Source organism: Ursus arctos, unplaced genomic scaffold (genome assembly GCF_023065955.2).
Source record: "Ursus arctos isolate Adak ecotype North America unplaced genomic scaffold, UrsArc2.0 scaffold_16, whole genome shotgun sequence".
NCBI lineage: Eukaryota > Metazoa > Chordata > Mammalia > Carnivora > Ursidae > Ursus > Ursus arctos.
Genome location: NW_026622830.1, coordinates 52,819,083 through 52,837,800, shown reverse-complemented (window position 1 = coordinate 52,837,800; position 18,718 = coordinate 52,819,083). Strand labels below are relative to the sequence as shown.

At 45.7% G+C, this 18,718-nt stretch overlaps 1 protein-coding gene across 2 annotated transcripts in view; it reads left to right on the top strand.

Moving 5' to 3' along the window:
* LOC130543845 (uncharacterized) overlaps positions 1–18,718 on the top strand; it is a 407,309-nt gene that overhangs the window by 364,347 nt on the left and 24,244 nt on the right. The window lies entirely within an intron of this gene.

The window sequence follows — 18,718 nt, the reverse complement described above, 5'->3', positions numbered from 1 at the left end:
TCGGTCTTTTATTGTGTTGTCCCTGGATGTTCCTTTGTTCTCATCGTTTGGCTTTTGTCCAGAGTTGGATTTTATGTTTGTGGCAACTCTTGTCTTTGTCTTTCTTCACTGACTTCTTCCTTTTGGTGGCGTTAATTACTTTAAAAAGATAGTACAGTGTTTTTGGACAAGTTGAAGACAGCCTTCAGCATTCCCTCCTCTTGAGCAACACTGCTCCGGCTTGGACTTGTTTCCCTCTCTCCTGGTGCACAGCCACCATTCTGGAATCTCCCTTCATCGTCGTCCTGGGGATTCCCTTATCCCTTCTAATGGAAGCTCACGCCTTGCTCATTTTTTGTTGATGCTCGTGTTTTGGTGGAAGACTTTCTCCAGGGGCTTTCTGACATAGGATGCTTAGGAGGCAAACCTTTTGGGACCATGCATGATTGAAACTTGATTGATGGTTTCGCTGGGTATAGAGTTCTGTATTGGAATTCATTTTTGTTCATAAATTCAAAGATTGCTCCATTGCCTTCTTGTTTTCATGTTACTGTTTTAGAATTCAGAAGCTATTCTCATTTTTCCTTCGTATGTAACTTGTTTCCCCTCCCATCTTTAGAAGCTTGTAGGAGTTTTACAATTTGTCCAAGTCTTTTGAAATATCGTGATGGTGTACCTTGTGTGGGTCGGTTTTCATCCACGGTGCTGCATATTCAGCGGGTCCCTTCATTCTGGTAACTGGGAGTTTTCAGTTCTGGGAATACTCTTTGGCATTACTGTGCTGAGGTTTTCTCTCTTGCTTTTCCTTATTTTGTTTTTCTGGAAGTCTTATTATCTGGAACTTGGCTGTCCTGGGCAAAGGTTGTAATTATCTTAATACCTTTTTCTTCTTCTTCTTCTTCCTTCCTTTGCTCCTCCTTTTCTGCCTTTTTTTGGGGGGGGGGCTTTTTTATTCTCTGTTCAGGGAGAACAGAGAGAAACTTTTCTTTAGTTTATTATTTCTGATTTCAGAAAGGTTCTTTAGATTTCCAAGGGCTCTTTTTCTATTTTTCTAGAAGAACATCCTGTTTTTCTTTATTGATTGCAGTGTTGTCTTATCTCTATATTATTGATAGTTTGTATAGTCTCTGTTTCTTTTAGGTTGTTTCCTTCCTTCTCCTGTCTGACGTGGTGGGGCCCTTTGACTTTTACATCAGGGTATTCTGGGTGGGCCATGTGTTGGGGGTCCCCAGGGTTAGTATCTTTAGATCTGTCTTTTGGAGCTGATCAGATTCCCCAGAAATATTCTCCAGTCCCTTTCCGGCACAATTCTGACTTCAGAATCTGGAAGCCAGCGGTGTGCGTGTGTGGTCTGTTGTAGGAGAGCTGGAGAATTCACTGTTCACTGTATATACGGTCATTAAGTCCAGGTCTGTTCAGTGCAGCTGGGCAGGGTGACTTCAGTCCATAGATGCCTCTACTTTTCTGGGGAATGCCCCCTCCCATCTTCTTTCAGAGTGAGGGGGCGTCACGTTGTGCCTGGTGTTGAGGTTCTGGTTTCAGCTTCCATGGCCTTCCCCGGCTCCTCTGTATTTGGGGCTATGCCTTCTTTACCCCCGTTCTGTCTACACTGCTGCTGCCACTTCTGGTCTTCTAGGACACTGCTGTGCAAGTGGAAGTGGTTCCCGTGTGTTCCACTGCTGAATTGGGACCTGGCTTTCTTGGGCCTGCTGCCTCATTTACTCTACTTCAGTCTTTTATAGTTTCTGTCTCCTCCAGGTTTCTTCTTTTTACTTTTTTGTTTGGGTCTCAATCTTCCATGTTAGAAGATTTCCTCAGTACTTCAAAAATCTTGGCTTTTTTCTCCTTTCAGTTCTCCCTGTGCTGTTTCAAACATTTTTTAAAAAGATTTTATTTATTTACTTATTTGAGAGAGTGAGTGTATGCACAGGAGAGAGAGCAGAGAGCACAAACGGGGAGGGGCAGAGTGAGAGGGAGAAGCAGACTCCCTGTTGAGCAGGGAGCCTGACCTGGGACTCCATCCCTGGACCCTGGGATCATGACCTGAGCTGAAGGCAGATGCTTAACAGACTGAGCCACCCTGGCGCCCCTGTTTAGAACATTTTTAAAAAATATCTCTTTAGTATAGTTTTGATGGAAGGCAGTGGAATAGATGTCTATACTCTGTCATTGTATCGTGCACTTATTAGCCAACCACACCGTTAATTTATGATTTTTGATACGTTTGAATAGTTTCCAGTTGCTTCACATGTATTTCTTTTCTTTTCTTTTTTTTTTAAGATTTTATTTATTTATTTGACAGAGAGAGATACCAGTGAGAGAGGAGACACAGGCAGGGGGAGTGGGAGAGGAAGAAGCAGGCTCCCAGCGTAGGAGCCTGAAGTGGGGCTCGATCCCAGGACTGTGGGATCATGCCCTGAGCCGAAGGCACACGCTTAACGACTGAGCCACCCAGGCGCTCCTTCCTGTGTGTTTCTTAAGTAGAAATAGGTTTGAAGACAGGGACGTGGTGCCCTCTTCTCACCCCTCATCCCAGGCGTTGCCCAGTAGGCTTGTGTGGGAGGTGATGGAACTGGCTGAGGGGTGAGTTCAGTAGAGCTTCAAGAAGTGAAAGGAAGGGGGTTTTAATGCGCATGTTGTCTCTCCTTGTCAGGTTCTCTGAGGACTATGGAAAGAGGAAAGAGAAACCGGGAGCATTTCCTTTAAACCCACGTTTGATTTCTTCACAGAGTTATCGTGGCCTTCAGAACTGTGAGTATAATTCTCTTGCTACATTTGTGTTTTGGTTTTTCCTTTTGTTTTGATTTTTCTTTCATCTGTCTTAAGGTTTCTTTGACATATACTAGAAACAAAGAAAAGCTAGTTGATTTTGCAGAGTAGGTGAGGGAAGAAATATTAGTTGTTTAGTGCCTTTTATGTGTGGAGAGAGGCAGGCAGGATGACAGTCCTGTCCCTGATAGTTGTGACAGTAGCAGCATGTGCCCTAGAAGAGTGCCCCAACAGGGTCAGCACTGGGCCATCCAGCTCCTAGGTGAGTCTCTGGCAGTAATCCCCTGAATGAGGCTACCCTTTGCCCCTGTTTCACATTTGCATAACTGAAACAGAGGTTAAAGGTTACTAAGTTAGTAAACAGCAAAGCTGGGATTCAGACTCAGTCTGGCTTTGGAGCCTGTGCTTTTTACTCGTGTTTTATTCTTACGGGCTCTGGATTCAGATGTTGGCTTGGCTGCTTACTTACTAACTTCACTAACTACCGAAACCTAGCTCTCTCTCCATGCCAACTCTTCACTGACTACTTAAACCTAGCCCTTTCCTCTGACAAAGGGTGCTCTCCCAGGGTTGTGGTGAAGATGCCATAAGAAATGTGAAATGTGCTCAGCATTCACAAATGTTAGCAATTGCTATTCGGTGGCAGTTCCCCCACTTTAATGAGAGGAAAACTAAGCCCCAGAGATTGGGTTATTTGTGATTTGTTAATTTGTAACCTTGGCACTTGTGCTGCACTCCACAGTTGGGAGGTTATAGAGTTGAGATTCTATTCCAGTTTGTCTTATTTCCAAAGACTGCTCTTTCTGGTAGGCCTAGTGGTAAATCGAGGACAGATCGTTGATAGAAGATTCATCAATCTGTCTTGTGGTATTAGCATTGGTAAGATTTTAGCAATACATTGCTTTGGTGTAAAAGCCCCATAAACTTAGACTTCATGGATTCAGAATTCAGAATCATTTATAATTACGTTGAATTTGACTTTGGCAAGTGTCTTTGTCTTAGATGTCCAAGGGGCAGGACCCTGGATTGTTTTTCCATTTCCTTCTGGGGGTCAGTTCACTTTCCTCCTTTGTTCTCCTTTCTCCTCCAAACCCACTTTTGTTTCTGCCAGGATTAGGTATTAGGGAAGGGAAGGAAAATTGTGTCACGAAGTTTCAGCTTCCAAGTAAGGCGTGGAAGTCTTGCTCCTTTTCTCTGATTCCTTCTACCCTTTCTTGGCTACGAGAGGCACCTGTTCTGTGTGCTGTGCCAGGTGTGACTCTGCTGTCTTTTGGAGAAGGCCATGCCCAGCTGTTTACATCCCTTGTCTCCTCCCCGCCCTCCCTGCACATTTCGATGTTTCTTCCTGTACCAGTGGGCTATATTTATTGGGTACAAGTCTGTTTCTACACCTTTAAGGGCAAAGATTTTGTTATTTCGTTTCTGCATGTTTTCTGCTTGACCCATGGGTAGTTTTCACTAAATGCTGGATGAAGTAGTGTTTAATGCTTGCCACAAAATAAGTTCTCTTTTCTTAGTGGATCCAAACAAGAGGGAGAATATCAAGTATAACTTTTCATCAGCATTAGCTATTAAAAATCGTTCGTCATGGTAGAGCCCAAGACAGTTTCATATTTAGCAGAAGTTACACAAAATTTTTCTTCTTAATGTGATGTGCAGCGGAACAAAGGCCTGACAGGGAACTGAGAGCCCGTTCTTGGCTCACTGGAACTTTGAGCACCGGGATATAATCTGCTGCTTCTAGTTTGGCCCTCCCCTCCCCTTCCCCCCTGTTTGAAAATACGTAAACCCAGGAAAATAACCTTATGACCAGTGTTTCTATAATTGTTTCCCCCAATTCTGGACAACTGGTGAGGCCACACGAGTAAGCCTGGCTTTGTACAGCATCGACTTAATGGTGTTCCTCTGAGATCCGGGTTCCTTGATGTACCTGAGGGCCCTGGTCCACTTGAGCCCCAGCAGGACAGATCAGGGTCTTGGTTCTTGATTTGTTTTGGGCTGTTGCATTCTTAAGGCAGAACTTGGGATGGAGGTGTTTTACAATCAGAATTCTAGGAAAGCAAAGCAAAGTTTTGGAGGAGTTGAATTGCTGAAATATGTATGGAGATTATTTTCAGAGTTAATGGGGTGTGGGGAGGCAGTAGACAGAAAGGAAGGTTGCCCGGAGACCCATCTGAAAACCCCCATTTGGAGAATAAAGATGGCTTATTTAGCGTCAGGGCAGCTGAGAACAATCGACAGAGATTGGGCTGTGAGATTCTGGGGCTGTTTGTCCAAACAAAGAGTCGCTAGGGTAAGGCGGTGCTGGCTGTCGGCTCCGGAGGGCAGCTGTCCCTCCCTCAGTGTTGAGCCCTGAGATTCGGCTGAGGTGTGAAAGGCTAGTGTGTTGGGAATAGACACTGGTGGTGGGGGTTGGAGGGTGGGGGAGAGTAGAGGACAACCAGGAGATTGTCGGCACGCTGTTCAGGGAACCAGGTGAGCGGCAGCGGAGGCTGGGATTGGAGCAGGAAAACTGGAGGTGGTGAGAAGCAGTTGGGCCTTGGATGTATTTCAAAGGCAGAACCAGTAGGATTTGCTGACAGATTGGATAAGGGGTGTGAGGACAAAGGGAGGAGTTGAGTTGACTAGAAGGCTCTTGGCCTGGGCAACTAGATGGGGGGAAGGCTGTGGGTGGAACTTGGTTTAGAGGGCCAGATGGGGAGCTCACTGTAGGCATTTTAAGTTTGTGATTCTGTTAGGGATCCAAGTAGAGATGTCATGTAGGCAGTTGTAAATAGGCATTTGGAGCTTGGAAGAGAAGTCTGAGCTGGAAGTGGCCATGAAAACGCAGTGACGGTCTGTGGTCACCGAGGGAGTGAGCACAGAGAAGACAAGCAAGCCTGAGCCTCGGGTCACTCTGCCATCAAGTGCTCAAGGACGAACATGAGCAGTGTTTGGCACAGAGCAGGTGTGAAGAAGACCACAAGCACTGGCACCATGGGAAGAAGGGAAGAAGTGTCCAGGAGGAGGATGTGATCAACTCTCTAAAGTGTCAGGAAAGGTCATGATGAGGACTGAGGTTTGGCCTTCGGGTTTGGCGACTTGGAGGACACTCTGGCAAGTACTCGGCACAGTGTGGGGGCGTGGTCAGAATGAAAGCCCGCCTGGACGGTGGTGTGAAGGGGGAGAGGGTAGCGAGACAGATTGCATCTCGGTGACTTAGGTCCAGGGTGTACGGTCATCCTCACACTTACTCACCATCTGGGTGCAGAGCAACGCAGCCGGGTCCCTGAGGTCCGTGGTGGTGTCTTCATGTCACGGGCGGGGAAAGGTCAGGTTCAGAGCTTACAGTAGCTTTCTCAAGAGTACGGAGCCGGCAGGCTGACGCCAGGTCTCAGGCCATGCACGCTGTCCTCAGCTGCCCTGCGTCCTGAGGGTGGAGAGACACTGTTGAAGGGGGGAAGGGGTAGCGTGGTTGAAAAGTTGTAGGAAAACACTTATGTCCTGCTGGAAGTGCTTCTGTTTAGGATTCTGTTTCTTTTTCTTACTTAGAAATTTCACTTCTATCAGAGGGTGGTACGTGCATGTGTTCAAAAGTAAAACAGTGTTGAATGGTTCACGCAGAACCCAGCGGGCTCCTGTCCTGCCTCCACCATCCGCCTCCCAGAGCTGCCTGGAATCCTGCTTATCTGTTTCTTGTAGCATTTCTGTCCACGGTTCCCAGCAATATCTATGTAGAGGCAGGGCCATCGATGCGTCACTTTTAGACAAAGTTACATTTTGAACTCCCATCTCCCCCCACATAGTTGTAGCACAATTTTTGTTTAGAACCATAATTTGGCGAATTGTTTTGACTTTGTTAATGTTGCTCACTATTGAGCTGGTTAATGTAGCATGATTATATTCCCTTTTAGTTCCACTTTTTGTTTTCCTGTTTTCTTGAGCTTAACAGTTGCCACTTTTTTTTTTTTTTTTCCTGTTTGCTTGATATTCTTAAGAGTTCTCACTCTCCCTGACAGTAAGGCCTCTTAATAAAATTTGCCATCTGCTCATGTGTATTCCTTCTGTCTTCACCCCCAGGGACATCTGTTTTCTTGCATGCTGGACAGGTTACTCTCCCATGGTAGCAGGGTTGAGGTGCGTAGGGCAGATCCTGCAGGAGCAGGCGAGACCAGGTAGAGAATCGTGATGGGGAAGACAGTGATGGGGAGCTCAGAGGGAGGGGGACGGTGTCCTCCTGAGGGAGCAGGTCCGGGCATGGTGAGTGGGGCTCGCGGTAGTTGGGGAAAGGCATTCCAGGTGGAGAAGGTGAGAAAAAGCAGAGCGGGACGAGATCGGTTACTTTTTGTTAACCTACAAAGCCTGTATTGTGGCGTCTCGCTAGGTGGTACATGTTAACTTAGTTACTGACTCTTCCTTTAAGACCTTTAAATAGATTTCCATGGAAAATGTGACATTCAGATCGTTAAACATCTGTCGTAAATTTTTTATTTTTTGAAAGATTTTATCTTTTAAGTAATCTGTACACCCAGTGTGGGGCTCAAACTTACAACCCCGAGGTCAAGAGTCGTACACTCTACTGACTGAGCCAGCCAGGGGCCCCTGTCATAAATTTTAATATTTTCTTAAAACTTTCACATAGGATATATCAAGACACTTAAATCCAAGAGATCATCTTAAACTGTTGATTCCATGTATTTGTTCATGGAAACATCTTTATGGACTATCCCGTCACTGAGGCGGCCCAGCCAGTCATCGTGCAGGAGTGACCAGTGCAGCCCCCCGCTGCGGTCGTCAGGCGGGAGCAGGATGAGCGACCACAGGACGTTTCAGAGGCTGCTCTGTGTCTAGCTGGATGCGCAGGATGGTGTGCAGGGAGGCCGCGGTGTCGCGGAGGCGGGCAAACGCAGCCCTGTCTCCGTGGCCCAGTTAGGGAGGCCCGTCGCGAACTCGGGAACGAGTTGGTGCAGAACCAAGAGTGAGTGGATTGGCTTCTTTTGAAAAGAAGCATCGCGCAGTTTGAAATGCTGAGGCAGGATTATAGGAAATAAAGTCCGTAAGTGCCTTTCAGGACTGCCAACTCCAGGGCACCTTTTACGTAAATGTGCTGCACCTTTTATGTGGGTGCCTGGCTATTCTCATGGACGGTCAGGAGCCTGTGTTTAGTTCAGTGGGTCCGCCGTGTCCAAATGTTACCTGCTTCCTGAAGCTTCTGCTTTATGCTCCAGGCTTTGCGCAGGACACCCTTTATCTTGCCAATAGTAGTTACGTTTGTGATTCAGGAATTCTACGTGAGGGAAGTCGTCAGAATTGTGATACCTGCCGTTTATGTGTGTCATTCATCGTGTGTTTTGAGTTGTGTGTAGTGTTTATAATAACAAGGTAGTGATTACTGCCCCCACGCTGCAGAGGAGAGCCCGGAGCCAGATACCAGTCAGCCCGAGGCTCCACGTGGTGGTGGCCGGCTCTCCTGTTCCTTGACATGAAAGCTTAGCCCTTGCTCTGAAGTGCACGTGGTGCTCCTGTGTGCGGGCTCTGCCTGTGATAGAGAGGGGGAGGGCTGCCGCCCACCGAGCGGTCTGCAGACCCTCAGTATTGTCACGTGCCAGCCGTGCTTCCGCCACGTCGGAATGCGTTGTCACTAGTGTTGCCAACCATTGCACGTGGTTCCCCGTCATTGGTGTTTCTGCTCATACTGAAGAAAGATTATGGATTCATCCCATACTTGTAAAAATGGGAAAATACGTCTGTTTCTGACCCTAGTAGTAGGCAGGCAGCTTTTCCTGTGCTTCTTACAGTCTGACTAAGGGGGAGAGAGGATGTTTCTTTCTTTCTACCTGCTTTGGCATATCGTTGCTATCTGCCGGGGGGAGGGGCAAGTGGGGCGTTGGGAGTGGCGATGGCAAGGAAACATGTTAGATTTGTGTCTCCTGCTCATGAATTCTAAGTGCTTTAACAAAATAGACAAACTTTCCATCATTTCTTCTTTGATAAACTGTCTATTAAAAAGGATAGGTGTCTCAGCAAAAAATTCAACTGAAAAAATGGCGAGAAGCTTTGAGTAGCTACTTCATCCATTTCCTGTAGATAACAACATGCACACAAAAAGACACTCCCCGTCATCCCTCATTAGGGAAGTGCCCGTGACAGCCGCAGTGGGTACCGCTGCAGTCCTGTGAGAATGCCTCCCATTCCCACAAAACAAGGCAGCAGAAGGGGACAGTGCCCAGGTGCAGGGCTGTGGGACAGCTAGAACCACATCGCGCTTTGCTGGTGGGGATGCAAAGGGTTATAACCACTTTGAAAAAGTAGTTTGGCAGTTTGTTATAAACTTGAATATATACTTTTCATACGATCCAGCAGTCCTACATGGAGGCCTTTACCCAAGAGACATGCAAATTTATCTCTACACAAAGGCCTGCATATGATTGCTTATAGCAGCTTTATTCCTTTTTACCGAAGATGGAGAACAACTCGGAGGTCCGTCAGGTGGGAAATGCGTGAAGAGGTTGCGGTGCACCTGTGCGGTGGGGCAGTCCTTGTACAGCAACACAGAGGTACTGACTGCTGACATCCTCAGCAAAACAGGAGCGCGTCCAGAGCGTTCTGTTACGGGCAAACACAGAGCTCTGTACAACTGTGGTTCCCCCCTGATAACATTCGGATAAAGGCAAAACTATGGGAACAGATTGGATCAGTGGTTGCCGGGGGCTGAGGCTAGGGGAGGAGAGGACCGGGTACAGGAGGGCGTGAGGGTGCTTCGTGGGTGATGGAAGTAGGCCATGTCTGCCCTGTGATGGTGGTCATACACTGACTGTGTCAGTCAGAACCCAGCGAACAGTGTTTTACTGTATGTAAATTTTACCTCAATAAGCCAAACCCAAAAAAAGGTGGATGACTTTTGTATATACACACGTAGGTATTACACACACACACAGGCACACACATTTATACCCATGCTTGAGCTCCCTTTTTCTTTCCAGTGGATTAAATTTAATTTTTCTGGATTAGGTATCCTGAAAGTTTAAATGAAATAGATTGTAGCACAGACACTTTGTGAAAACATAGGATCTTGGAGTCTTTGGTTGATTTTTACATTCTTATTCACGACCTGAAGGCTTTATAATGTGGTTTGTTTTTGTATAACATGGTTATGTAGTGTGGATGTCATGTAATTAGCATAAATAAAAGATGTTTTATCAGTTAAATTATTTTAAGATTCCTTCCATGTTCAAGCTCTTGTAGCTGTGGAGAAAAATAGTTTTACTAGCTTTAAAAATTAATAAAAAATGTTTTCTTTGATTCATGACAAACTTATACAGTCTTCAGCTCTGTCTTTAATCAGCTGTAACTGTAGGGTATGATTATATTTCAAACCGCTAGACCTAAGAATGTACACAGAAAATAATACAAGTTAGCTTCACTAAACCTAAGGCTTCATTGTAGTTGCGAGTCAGGTCTCTTCACAGTATGTAAGAGGGTCGCTTGTTATTAGTATGTGGTGCTTTGCGATGCCCTGCAGAGCAGTTGTTCAGCATTTTTTCCTAATAAACCCTTCTTAGCAAAGCCACAACAGTGGGCAGGGAGGGGGATTAGAGTGGAAAGTTGTGTATTTACTTTTCATTTAAAAATCAAAATCTGACTATAGACAATAAGAAGGCCATTCATTTAAATGATGAGGTCTTCGTTATTTTGCGATCAGAGGATATTGCCGTGTGTGGTTATAATGGAATCTGATACAGTAAGATGCAGTGTAAGAGGCCCTTCCTGAGCTGCTTTATGTTTGCTTATCCCGTGCGCTGCTCTGGGGGCTGGGGGCTGGCTTCACTGTCTCTGGTAACCTTGTCCTCTGAATGGTCATCACGTAGTCAATATGCGCTAACGGCCTCCGTGACCGTCGTGTGTGGGAACAGAAGGAGTAGGCTGTTCTGCCTTGCGTTTGTTCTCGTCTGACTGTCCCTGTGTTTTGCTGTGGGAATCTGTGCGCTGCCTGGTTTTGAGGGTTTGGCCCCTGCTGGGATGCTTCTTACAACTGGCGACCTTTCCAGCTGCTGTCCGCCAGGTGGCTGTCCTGCTGCAGTTGTCACCGTGCCGCCGCAGGGGCGCTGTGTGGGTCCCAGTGTGAGTGGTGTGTGCCGCTGGACAGTCCGCCCGCGTGGAGGGATGTCTGCGAACAGCTTACAGTGTGACTCGCTGTTCCACTGAGAAGTTGTATTTGTAGAATAGAAGAAAAACGGATGTGGAGCATGAAGTTTGAAAAGTGTGTTTGTTTTCTTCTGTGGTTCAAAAGGGTACTTAACGGGTCATCTTAAACAAAATGTACTAAAAGATATTAAACTCCTTTGGGGCTTTTCTGGATGACTCAGGATCCTCAGTACGAACACCTGTCATTTTCAGCGTGTGGTGGCCCCGCTTCTGCCATTTTCCTCAATATCAGGCTGTGTGGCAGGCAGCCTCTGAACGCCCTTCCACCACCCTTTCTAATTTGCTACTCCTTGTTTTTGTTGTTGTTTGTTTTGTTTTAAAATGAAGCCTTGTGTGTTTTTATGGAAAAGTTGTAAGTAGTATAGGCAACTTCCAAATACCCTTCACCTAGATTGACCAGTTGTTAATATTTTGTGACATTGCCTGCATGGCCCCCTCCCCCCACCTCTGGATATAGAAGTACATGTGGCACATTTATTTTCACACACTGGAAGAGAGTAAGTTGCACACTTCACGCCCTTTACTCTTAGGTACTTCAGTAAGTATTTACCAAGAACAAGGACTTTTGGGGCGCCTGGGTGGCTCAGCCATTAAGCGTGTGCCTTCGGCTCAGGTGATGATCCCAGGGTCTAGGGATCGAGCCCTGCATCGGGCTCTCTGCTCTGCTGGGAGCCTGCTTCTCCCCTCACACTCCCCCTGCTTGTGTTCTCTCTCTCGCTGTCTCTCTCTGTCAAATAAATAAATAAAATCTTAAAAAAAAAAAAAAAAACAAGGATTTTTTACATAGCCCAAAATAATCAGTATAGTTATCAAATTGGCAAATTTAACATGGGCCATTCTGTAGTTTACAGTCCATATTCACAGTTGCTCTGTTAATTACAGTAGTTTTCCCCCCATACAGGACCCAGTCTAGAATTACATGTAGTATTTATTGATGTTTCTATGGTCTTTTTAGTCTGGATATGTTTCTCAGCCTTTCTCCATCATGGAGACTGTTCTAATTGTTTTGTAGGTCTTTGTTCCGTTTGGGTTCCTGTGATGTTTTCTCATGATTAAACTCAGATTACGCATTTTGGGGGCCAGGCTATCAGAGAAGTGGTGCTGTGCCTTTCTCAGGGCATCGTATCATTTCTCATATCCATTATTCGTCTCAGGATGGTACATGTTCTGTTATTGGTGAGGTTAACATCTAGGAATTTGTGGGGCTGCAGATTCTTGGACCCTACTCCTGACCTGCTGAGTCAGAAACTTAGGGCTTGAGTCTATGTTTTTAACAAGCCCAAAAAATGATTTTGATGTATTCTAAAATTTGAGAATTACTGATCTCAGGTGATCAAGTTAGGGCGGCATCTGCCTAGTGTCTGCTCTCTAAAATTAGCGTTTATCCTTTGTAATGAATGAGGAAATCTGTAGGGAAATATTTGAGGCTCTGTGACCTTTTGAGCTTTTAAACTGATCGTTTGGCGCCCCCACGGATGATTCTTGCTTGAACTAGTTATTACTAGGTAGTCGTGCAGTGGGGACGCTGTTCTTCTCACCTGTCAGCTGGCATTCTCCCTTAAGGAGAGTTTCCCCTCCTTTGTTGACTCACTCAGTTGTTCACCCAGTAGTACTTCACGGATTCTTGTTTGATTCAGGGGCTTATAGTCCTTAACTCTCATTCATTTTGATGCTGGAATGCCCCCTGATTTGGTTTTCCAAATCATCTCCTGTGTTGTTTTGACACGTCCCCATTCTTTTCTGAGCACGACCTTCCTTTTGGCACAGTAAGATACTCCCAGCATTTCCTGTAGTTTCTCTGCCCCTGTGGTGCAATCAGCTATTTCTCCAAGATTCCCTGGTTCCTTTTGGTGGGAGATGGAATTTAGAGGCCGGGATCTGAGTGGGAGGTGTGCTCCTTTGCTGCCAGGTATTACTGCTTCCCAGCGCTTCCTGTGTGTGTGCAGGTGCTTGTGCAGCTCTGCTCCAGATGCAAACATCTTGTTGTGTTCGTAGGAGCCGACGAGTGTCCGATCAGTTTCATTGGCTTCCAGTTGATGCATTTTCTTCCCTTCTCTTCTCTTTCGCAGTCTCACATGCACCTTTCTACTTCGATGGTTAGTCAAAGGTTGGAGTAGAATGTATTCTCAGATTTGGGGGTTTATCTTGGGGTTCCCCTGCTTCCAGCATCCCTCCTTTACATATCAGTTGGTCCTCCAGCCCCCATTTCTTTCTTCTGAGACCTCACGCCAGTAAGACTTTTGCTTTCTGCCACTAGAGCTCGCCCTGGGTTGGGAAGCACGTTTAGTCAGAGGAGCAGCAAACTGGCAGATGTCCTGGGGTAACTCCATTGTTCAGGGGAGAGCCTTCACCTCTGGTGTGTGCCTCTGGGCTTCCTGGGTTGTCCTGCCTATGCACATTTCACTGTCTGCCAGGGATTTGGGCAGTGTATTTATATTCAGCCTTGGAGCTCAGCATTTTGCAGCCCTCTTGTTTCCAAAATTTCCCCCTTAAATTTATAGCCAGTGTGCTGCGCATTAAGGTGGTACGGTAGGGCTGCAGTCCTGCCCTCCCAGAGTTGGGGCTCACAGTATTGCCAGGCAGGAAAGTGACAAACACTCCCTGGTTTGTACCAGATGCAGGGACAGTTCTGACAGTAACTTCTTCTCAAGTGCTTGCCTGCCTTTGGTCATTTTCCAGTTCCTTCAGATGGTTGGTTTTAGTGATTTTGTCTGATTTTTATAATGATCTATGGAAGAAATTGCTCCATTGTCTTCATGTAACCATTTCGGAAGGCTCACTCTCCCTTTTGTCTTATTATTCTTTTCTTCTGAAATCTAGCTTCATCTTTATTTTTGTACCCAACGTTTCATTATGGTAATTTTCAAACAAATGGCAAAGTTGTAAAAATTTATGGTTAACATCCATAGACTCCTCCACCCCCTGGATTTTACCTATCATGTGTTATTATTCTTGCTTTCTCACGTAAATAACCAATTATCCATTTCTCCATATAGTAATCCATTTTATTTTTTAGGCTGTATTTCAAAGTGCAGATATCAGTATACCTCACCCTATGTGTTTCAGCGTGCATATTGTTTACTAGATAGAGTTCATTGTTTGTTTAGCGTATTTTTCTTTCAGTGTAAAATTTCTATACCAGCTGCACATAACTCAAGTATACATTCACTGAACTGTGGCAAATGCATCCACCTTTGCAACCCAAACACATTGAGACATAGACCATTATCATTTCCTCCAAAGGTTCCTTCATGTCCTTAGTATTCAGTCCCTGCTGCAGCCCCTGCTGCCATTCTCAACCTGACCCCTGACAACTGCTGTGTTCGCCCCCTCAGTTCAGTTCTGCCTGCCCAGGGGTTTCCTGTCAACAGAATCATACTGTGTACATGGTGTATGAGACTTCGCCCGCCCTTCTCCAAAATGGGGGCAGGTCGGCGCCGGGGACGCTGGGCGCGCTCCCGGCGGAACCATGGAGGGGGCGGGGCCGGTGGGAGCCCGGCGCTGATTGGCAGGCGCGGCCGACCTGATCCCAGGCGCGGGTCCGTAGAGCCGGGCGCCGAGGCCTGGGGCTGGGATGTGAGGGGCTGCGGGCTCCGGGCAGCAGCTGCTCCTGCGAGTCGCGGCGACTGCAGCGCGGGCGGGCGGGCGAGGTCAGCGGACGCCGTCGGCGGCTGGCCCTGTCGGCCGCGGGATGAGGAAGCGGACGGAGCCCGTCGCCTTGGAGCATGAGCGCTGCGCCGCCTCGGGCTCGTCCTCGTCCGGCTCAGCCGCCGCGGCGCTGGACGCCGACTGCCGTCTGAAGCCGAACCTGCGGTGGCGAGCAAGGGGCCGGCAGAGCCGCGCTGCGCCGCGGACGCGGGCATGAAGCGGGCGCTGGGCAGGGGAGGCAGGGCGCAGGGGCGGGGCCCCCTACCTGGCCCGGAGGCAGCCCTTAAGCCCCCCGCCCCTCCATAAGTTTCTTGCCTGCAGGAGCGCCCCACGTCTACCCTGCATTCTCTCGTGCCCTCTTCCAGTTCTCCTCCATCCTTCTTCCTCACCTGGCCCGCTGGTGCCGCCCGTGGGCATCCTTTCCCCAGATAGCTGCCTGCGGGAGGGCCCCCGACTGTCCCCTTCCCTCCCCTGGTGCCCTTTTCTGGCCCTCCGCGGCGCCCAGCCCCGTGCCCTTACCCTTCCCAGGTGAGCCAGTGGTACCCCGTCCTCGACCGGCTGGACCAGCGTCTTTCCCAGGGGCTGGGAGCAGGGGGCAATCACGACCCCACGTTGGAGAGTAGAGGAGGGCGTGGGGGGCGTCCCTTTTGAGGCTCCTGGACGCCTCTCACGTAAGAGGTGGGACGTGGAAAGACGCCAGAGCCAGAGAGCGTTGGGATTCTTGGCCTCAGATCTGCATAGAACTCAAAACTGAGCGCCCCTCTTGCTGGGCTGGCGTGTGCGGAAGCTTACCTTTTCCCGGTTTCTCACTTTGGTAATTTTTTCTCCGTTAACTAGTTGTCAGAAGTGGCATTCTCTGCTGGACCTTTGGGGGAAGGTTCAGTGGTGTGATGTGGCCAGGGGTACACCGCATGGTCAGCTGTTGGAGGGAAACCTGTCTTGCTTGTGCAGATGGCTAATGGTGCTTGAAATTGGATTACACTGAGTTGTCTCCTTAGGAATCTCTGTAGAATCTGGAAGTCTTAGTTTTTTTGCGTTCTCTGAATAGGAGATGAATGCATCCAGGTAAAGCTGATTTCAGAATTAAGACAGTGTATTTCACAGGGACAGATCTCTCCATATGCTAGCTTCGTAATTAATCTGGCTGTTCACAGAACGTATCATTCATGGCAAGTTTGAAGTCTGGGTGTTTCACGGTTTTGAACAGGTTAGTATGTAATGTTCTCAGGTGTTGTTGCAGAGTCGTTTCTTTTGGGGTCAACTGGAATGCCCTTAATTGACACTGGCCACTTCAGTGTCAAATATTTATTAAAATAGTCTCTAAAAATATCAGTATCATTGTCTAAAAGATCATGAAATTGAAAATGAATATTTGGATAAATAGAAATATTTATCAAATAAATAGAAACATTTATCCAAATAGACACTTCAACATTTCAACCTCATTGCTTAAAATTAAACTATAGTCTTCTCTAAGTCAGTGGTTCACATTCTTGCCAGAAGGGCAGGGAGTGACAGTATTTTTTTTTTTCCTATAAAATTATCTAGTAACTGGTCAATATCTTTTGTGAAACTAATTCTAGCTTGAATGTACTTTTGTAAACAGGTTTGGCATTACACCTAGATAAGTTTGGGAATTCTTCCTTTGAAGAAATGAAATTATTAGGCACAATAGTGTTTGGGGAAACAGTGCTGGCCTGGCACCTTCCTCGAAAGATGTATTGTATTTCAAAGATACGTTTATTTTCATTTTTGTATCAGGACAAAGAAAGACATTCAAGAGGTGCTCATATCCTTTGGAGGAACGAAAGACTGTTAGGGAATAAAAAGAGAAGCAGAGGGCAGGAAAGCCAAATGTATGTGTTACTCCGTGGTTTCCTTCCCTATTTCTTGGAATGTTCTCCTGGTCATTCTTCTCCTTTGTTTTCTTCTTCACCCAGGTCTCTGCCCAACTGTCACGTCCTCAGAGAGGCCCATCCAAAATAGACTTCTTGCCACTCCCAACACCCTTATTCTGTTTGCTTTTTTCATCACACTTATCTCCCTTGACCTCGCAAGTGTCCGTGTACTTAATTGGCTTTATTGGTTCTCTCCTCCCCTACAATAATGGAACCCTATGAGAGCAGGGGCCTTGTTTCCTCCACTTTTCTGTCTCTAGTGTATGGCCATAGTAGGTGGCAGAAAATACTTATTGAATTAGTATCTCTAGCATAAATTCCTAAGAAGTGAAATTGCTGGGCCACGGAGTGTGTGTTTATAATTTTGAAAGGTGAGGCCAAGGAGTCCTCCAAAGTACTGATGGATACTTTTCCCCAGCAGGTCAGTTACTTCCTTTCCCCCAAATACTGAATATCACCAAATATTTGGATCTTTTTTCTATTTGATTGATGAAAATGACATCTGATTTGTAGCTTTAATTTGCATTTCTAATTGCTGGTGGCAATTTTTGTGTGTTTTTATAAGCCTATTGTGTACCTTTGAGTCTCTCAGTACGTGCCTTTGTTTGGGTCCTATTGTGCACATTTTCAAATACACAAAAGTAGGGAAGAGAATATCATGAACCTGGATGTATCCATCACGTCTTTTTAAACAGTTTGCCATGTGTTGCCAATCTTGAATCATTTGTCCCTCTTCCCTCCATTTCTTTGTAGGGTGGGGGGCTAGAATGTTTTAAAACAAATGATTTTATTCGTAACTACTTCAGAGTATAACTTCGGAACTGGAACAAATAGAGACTTTTGAAATATATATAACCTCATTGCTATATTTATCAAAACTTTTTTATATTTATCAAAATTAACAATTTATTGCCTAGTACTAATTTAATGTAATATCCAATCTACATACACATTTCTCCAGTTGTCTCAGAAATGTCTTTAAAAGGTTTGTGTAAAAATCCTGTACATTTCTTAAATTTATTCCTAGTTGATCTTTTTTGTTGTTGAAAATAGGACCCTTTCTTATATTACATATTTTTATTATTGTACTTTACTAATTTTTATTTTATTTATTTATTAGAGAGGAGCACAAGTAGGGGGAGTGGTAGGCAGAGGGGGAGGAAGAAGCAGGCTTCTTGCTGAGCAGGGAGCCCCATGCAATGTGGGGCTTGATCCTAGGATCCTGGGATCATGACCTAAGCCCAAGGCAGATGCTTAGCCGACTGAGCCACCCAGGTGCCCCTGTACTTACTGATTTTTCAAGCAGTAACTTATGTCATCATATTGTTTCTAGTAGTTTTTGCAGTTGGTTCTCTTGGATTTTCAGGTATAATATATCAGTTACAAATAATAAGAATTTCATTCCATGTTTTTTACTTTTTATGTCTCTTGTTTCTCTTTTTTGGTTGCTTTGTATTTCCAGGACGAGATCAAATACTAAGTCAGAATGATAGTGGGTACGTTGTCTTGTTCCTTCACTGAGAATGCTTTTAGTGTTTCTGCCACACTAGTTATTTTACTAAGGGCTGTGTTGTTGCTCTTTGTTTTTTTAATCAAAAATGGTTGTTGAATTTTATTAAATACTGTTTTAGCATCTGTGAAATTATACAGATGTTCTTCCTTGACCTGTTTATATGAATAATAGTAACAGATTTTATATTATTGAATCATCGTCCTATTATTGAATCATCAGTGAAAACTCTGTTAGTGTGTAGCCAGATTCTAGTAATATTTTACTTAGTCATTTTACATTGTGATTTGTGAAACCAGTTTGTAATTTTGTTTTTAATGTAATCTTTATCAAGTTGTTTTAGTGTTTTCCTTAGCTTTATTAAAAGCTTTCTCTGCTTTAGCCAGTTTAAATACTCTTGAAACGATCTGTTTCCTTAAATTTGGTGGAATTCCCCAGTAAAACTACCTAAGCTTGGTGCTTTTGGGGCGCCTGGGTGACTCAGTTCTTAAACCTCTGCCTTCAGCTCAGGGCGTGATCCCAGCGTTCTGGGATCAAGCCCCACATCAGGCTCCTCTGCTAGGAGCCTGCTTCTTCCTCTCCCACTCCCCCTGCTTGTGTTCCCTCTCTTGCTGGCTGTCTCTCTATGTCAAATTAATAAATAAAATCTTAAAAAAAAAAAGCTTAGTGCTTTTTTAGATTTGCTATCATTTTCTGGTTTAGTTTTGGTGATTTATACATTCATAGAAAA